The sequence below is a fragment of the Lemur catta genome, chromosome 2 (assembly GCF_020740605.2).
Source record: "Lemur catta isolate mLemCat1 chromosome 2, mLemCat1.pri, whole genome shotgun sequence".
Lineage (NCBI taxonomy): Eukaryota > Metazoa > Chordata > Mammalia > Primates > Lemuridae > Lemur > Lemur catta.
Genome location: NC_059129.1, coordinates 125606894 through 125613143, shown reverse-complemented (window position 1 = coordinate 125613143; position 6250 = coordinate 125606894). Strand labels below are relative to the sequence as shown.

The following is a 6250-nucleotide window of genomic DNA, read 5'->3' as shown; positions in this document are numbered from 1 at the left end:
GAGAAGAGCTCTGCAGGGAGATAACCAGAAGGAACACATTTTTTCCCCTGTGTTTTAGAGAAAAGAAGCTGATTTATTTGTTATGGCGATGTTTTGTGCTCCTGGTGCCTAGGCCTTCGTACTGGAAGTCTGCGTCAGGCAGAGAGCTTTGTGGGGGAAATCTCTTAATTCTAACAATAAGGGCTGCTTTGAGTTAATTGTGTTAAGGAAGCAGCGTTTTAGTGATTCATGTTTAAATGAAACCATTATGTTCTAGATCCTGCCAAAAACTTACCACAACTCATTCATGTGATTTTATTACAAATTAAGATTTTTACAATTTTGGAAGAGAGATGTATACTTTCAAGTCTCTTGGGAAGGGAAGACCTGTGCTTCAGGGTAATGAATTTCCCCTGAAAAGTGGAGTAAAAGAAAACGGACTTGTGATAACCTTGGTGACCAGGGGACAAGGGCCACCCTCGCTTCAGTAGTTCCGTGGTGTTTCAGAAGAAGAGCACCACAAACCACAATGTGCCTCAAGAACACGACAAAAACCAGTGGGATTTACGCCAAGGGACGTACAAAGAGGGAGAGAGGGCTTACCAAAGATTTAGGGATTTTGTTTTTGCTTTTTGTTGTGGTTGTTTTTAATTTACAGACTGGTCAACCATCTCCATAGCCTAATCCCTATAAGAAATAGGAAATAAAATACAAGGTCAAGAAAAGATTATTCATAATCTAGTTTTTTTCTTTTATATTTTCCTTTCAGGAAGAGAAGTATTATCTCTTCCCCTAGACCAGAGAGAAACTTCTGGAATTCTCTTGAAGGGTAGGGGATGGCAATAAGAGGATGAAGGAAAAGAGTAGGACAACCTGTCTCTGACAATAAGCCCAGACCACAGCTACTGGAATGACATGGACTGAAAAAGGCCCAGGAAGTTCATCATCTGCCCTTCTTCCACCTTTCTTCAATCTTTGACTCTTTTTCCCCACATCAGATATTTGCTGATGTCGAGTTTAATTTTCTTTACTTGCCGAGGCCTACCGAGGCCAGGTTAGTGATGGTTCAGCACTACTGGGAACAAGTTTTCATTACAGTGTATCATTACTTCACGGACCATGCATGTGTTCCCCATTTACACAAGCACACGTTGATTATGCCCTCAGGAACCCCTCTGCAAACCTGAATGCATCAGGAAAGCATTGTGAAGATCTCTGCATAAATAGGCAAACCTTGGGAGCAACTTCTCAGCACCTTTCAGTCCTGCGTTACTTTCGGTGCCAAGAGCTCATAGGGGCAGCCCGGTTGCAAAGCCGCCGGCCTGGGTTCATAAGACATTACCATCTAATCTTAAATAAGTTATCTTTGGAAGGATCTGTTTTCTTCTTTAGAAAACAGAAGTGCTCTTGGGTGACTCCTAGCTCTTAATTTAAAATTTTCCATGCCCATATTCCTATTGATAAGTCTGAATAAAATATAAACCCCTAAATTGACAATTATTATCAGGAATGACAGCAATACAGTGACAAAAATACTACTGCAATCATCCTTCTTCCCTGTAAAATGAGTGACTTTGGTAATATCTCCAAAATTTAGTGTTAGATTTTCTCAGTGTTCTCCATGTCAGGAGAAAATATCTGGGATACTCACTGTAAAAAGTATCGCTGTCTGTTACTTTATATGTAGAGTAGTGATTTCCCTGAAGTTTGGATCAGACTTGGCAATTTAGAATGTTCTTTATCTTTATCCAAACTGCATAATTCATGATGAAAACTGTGGACTTATTTTTACCCCTGACCAATGATAGGTAGCTAGTTCAATGTATATGAAGAAATTATTCAAAATGTATATGCAAGTTTTCAGTTTGTTAACAACAAAGGTTTGACTCCAGATTTCATCAACTTTAACATCGCACTATTATTTCCCCATGACCTGCAGTACCTGGATTATAGGAAGGTACAGCCTGTGACTATGAAAGAACATTTCATTATCATCAACCAAAAAAAAAGTATTTATTAAGTCATAATTACACTTGGTGCTTTACTGATCACCTTAAAAAAAAGAAAGAAAGGAAAGAAACATGGTCTTTCCATTCTAACTGGGTACAGTCTATTACTGAAAATAACATCCTGAACCAGCAGGGTAAGGACATGCAGACGGCAAAATGAAACAGCACAGCTGATCGGGACGGCATAGATTTCCACATAAAGGCCAGCAGTAAGGAGGACGCCAGGGGCCACAAGACACAGAACTGAGATGGGAACAGTCAACATAAAGGCCTAGAAAAGCTGAGATAAGATAAAACATTTGTGTCCTTATTAATCAGGGAAGACTTCCTGGAACAAGTAGGGGGTTCTGGTAGGGAAATGTATGTGCGTTGGTTAGGAGGCTGTGGGAACAGAAAAGGTTCATCAGAAATAAGTGGGATGATTATTCAAGAGGGCCCTCGCCTTGTGATCTGCTTCTGGAGGTCTGTCTGCCCACTCTGCCAGATCGCCTGGACCCTCGACCCACCGCACAGTCTTCAAAGGGGAGGCTGCCGGCGGGAGGCAGCAAGTTTGATAAGGACACCGAGACAGGGGTCCTAATAAAAGAGGACAAAGTTCTGCACCCAGACAGAGACAGTAGTGAGAGGAAGCAGTATATTCAGAAGACGTTGGAAAGGAAGATTCTCTCAAGCAGCAGGTGGCTGTGTGTGTCTCTCACCTGCACCCTACACTGTTGCTTCAACAAGCCACTTTGCTCCTGGGTGCCTTAGAATCTAATATCTGAGAACAGGGACTCATTTACCTCGAATATCTTCATACGCTGAAATTTACCACAAACTTGGTAAGTTGAAGTTTCTGTGGGATATTATTGTGAAATGCTTCACATCCCTAAATCATTCCTTCTCAACTGTTCCTCAAAAGCTTAAAAATAGCACTTAACTCTCAGAGTGATTCAACTGGCTTAAAATAATTCACAAACATCTTCCTAAAAGGAAGTAGGGAAAAGATAGGAGGTGGAATGCAAATCAGCTAACAGTGATTTTGTGAACACTGAAAGAGGTGAATAGATTAGAATTAACAGAGCCAATACAGTCTGCGGTTAGCAGTGGAGTTGACTTCATCTCGGTCAGGTTGGTGCAGCCAGCTTTGCTTGGTGGATTGAAAGAAAGCACAGACGTTAACAGAGCTAAGGAAGACTGGTCTCTGGACAATAAACTAGGAAGCTTAAGGAGATGAGGATCAAGGGAGACAATTCCTCTTAACCCTATTAAGCTCTATCTATGTGGAAGTAACAGTTGATAGACTTTCTGTATCTAGATGGTAGCAGTTGCTTTTCCCAAGGAAAAATTGGGTCCAAAGATGGGCACCAGAGAGGTTGTTTGGGGAAAGGGGTGAGAAGGAGAAGTGCAGGGTTTGTTGCCCACATCTCCTATAAACACTGCAAAACAGCATTATTCTTTTGTTTGAAAGCCCTATTCTATAAGCTTGTAAATTAATTCATTAATTCATCAGATATTTATTTTGCACCCATCACACATCAGACATTACGTCAGGCCCTTGGGATAGAAAAGTGAATAGATAATATAATAAATTATAATAAGAGCTTCCATCATTGGGTACCTAGTACATGCCAGGAGCGCTACTTCCATTACGCAATGGGATGCCCGCAACAAACTGACAAGTGAGGCATTATGCTCCCATATGCCAATGAAAAACGAAGAGGAAGGAACTAAGGCTCTGAGAGGTTAATAAAAGGGGCAGATCTCTCAAGGAACTCTAGTGCGGGAGTGAGATAAGCAAAGCCATGTTTGCTATATTCTATGGGAAATGCTAAAACACAGATTAGGTAAAAAAACAGGAGGAGCTCCTAACAGCTCAAGGGAAGGAATAGGAGAGGATGAGGAAAGTAGGAATGTGTGTGCACGTGTGTGCGCCTGTGTGTGAATGTATTTGTGTCTGTGTGTGTTTCTCTGTATGTGTGTTTCTGTGTATGTGTGTATGTGTATGTGTTTCTGCATGTGTGAGTGTGTGTATGTATGTGTGTCTGTGTGTATTTCTCTGTATATGGTGTGTATGTCTCTGTGTGTGACTGTGTATGTTTCTGTGTGTGTGCGTGTCCTGGCTGAGGGGACAGGGGCACAGCACAGGGAGGAGCAATAGTGCAGGAAGAGAAATAAGGGGACCACGAGCTGTCTTCCAACCATACCCACAAAAGCCCCGTCTACATTTCTGCAGGACGGAGAATGTTGCAAGAGAAAGCAGCAGGTCACATGCACAGTGTTTCGGGGATGACACAAGAAGCTCTGCCAAGATATTTTTTTATCAGCCTGAAGAAGAGGGGGCATTTATCATGACAGATTAATTGCTCGCTTTGAGTTAGATTTTGTTCCGTCTCTGTACCCAATGTGGCTATAGAATAATGAAGGTTTTTAAACAAACCAAAGCTTATAGGTCCAAATAAATGCTCCAAAGTGGTCATCTTAAGTTTAAATGCTTATTTCACTGTCTTTCCCATTGCTCAAGGCATTTCAGGAACATCTCTTTTGAAATTGCTGTCTTAGCTTACAGCGCATTCTTTTGAATATATGATTTGCCTTTAATGGTGACAAATCTTCATCCATTAAAGTGTAATATTTTTGGTTTTGTTTCAAGTCAAAGATCATTTTGAGCTAAATCCATGGCGAGTGATTAAACTGAATAAAAATAATTGAAAACACCGATTAAATGCCAGGTACTAAACTAAGTGTTTTTTATAAATCATCTCACCTAATGTAATTATTATCACAAATCTATTAATGTTCCCATTTAATATTTCTTTAATAATTATAAAATTAGTATATGTCATTGAAGGAAGTTTGGAAAATCTAGAAGAGAGATACCAAACCTGCTTTTACCACCCAGATGGAATCACTGCTGATATTACCATGCTTATCTGTCTAGTCTTTTATCTATGAGTAAATGTATAAATATAGTTTTTCCCCCAAATTAGTCACCATGTGCATAACTTTATAATTTTTCACTTGATGTTATATTCTGAACAGTTTTTTATGTCACTAAATTTCTTCGACAAAATCTTTACTCACTATTTGGTATTCCTATATGTAGATATATCATAATCTAGCCAAACAATTCCAATATTTCAATACTGCAAAGGAACATTCTTCATAGATAAATCTTTGTGGATTTTTATGATCGTTTCCTTCAGATAATTTCCTAGAAGTAGAATTGCTGGATCCAGGACATGCATATTTCTAGAGGCTTTTGTAATTTTCCCATTTTTTAGATGAGTAAATGAAGCACTTTCCAAGATCATAAACCCAGAATATAACAGAGGTTGGATTTAACCCAGGTCTGTGATTCTCTGAAGCCTGTGAGGTTTTTTTTTTTTTCTTTTCCAACTATGACAGACTAATTTTGATGGGAAAATGAGTAATACCATTAAAATAAAGAAGAATTTTCACATGTGCAACCAAGGCTATTCCTCAAAGACTTTTTTTCAAAGGAGTTAAAAAAAACGCTGTGAATTTGCATTGTTTCCCTAAATGACTCTTTAAATGATCAAGCTCATTTCTGAGTTTATGTTTTGTTATATTCATTTTTAAAGCACTCACTTTACTTCATTGTTACATTCTTAGAAGATGTCAGTTCTGTCCTTTATGAATTTACAATATTATTAATATTCTGGCCTAAGCACTGGGCTTTTGGTTGAAGTACCGGGAAGCATAATCCCTCCTGCATTTAGGCAACCAATTGAGACAAACTCAGTTACAGTTCAGGCAAGCCACAGGTAGGTGGGGAGTCCACACTCGCGCGTTTAGAATACCAAATGACTGATAGATAACCAGTCTTCTTTAAGTCTGGCTGCATTCTGATAACAGGGGGTGAAAACATTTTCCACCCAAAGTTCTACTGGTTGGTTGTAAACATACAGCCTATTCTCCTGGAAGGATGAGTGGAATGAGCAATGCAAATACAACCAGCCCTCTTCCTTGTGTCCTTGTCACTGGAATGTAGTTCAAAATGGATTAGAGAAAACCAGAGGTGCCCCAGCAGAGGTGGGTGGGGATATCGTGCTGAAATTGTACTTTTGTGGTCAAGTCTACAAACATTTCCAAATTGTACTTAATTCTCTAGCCCCGGGCAACTGTCTCTCTTGGGGGTGGGTGGGGGGCAATTTTAAAGATAAGGCAAAGGAGGAAGTTGACTTAGGAATCCTCACTCCAGGATTTCAAAGCTTTGGTAAGGACATTTTCCACCTCTCTGGGAGCTCCATTGGCTTTCT

At 39.8% G+C, this 6250-nt stretch overlaps 1 long non-coding RNA gene across 1 annotated transcript; it reads left to right on the top strand.

Moving 5' to 3' along the window:
- Nucleotides 1-2059: 2059 nt before the first annotated feature.
- LOC123633323 lies at nucleotides 2060-5437 on the top strand. Its single transcript, XR_006733573.1, has 2 exons — nucleotides 2060-2809; nucleotides 4204-5437. It is a non-coding gene; the product is annotated as an uncharacterized LOC123633323 (long non-coding RNA).
- Nucleotides 5438-6250: the final 813 nt, after the last annotated feature.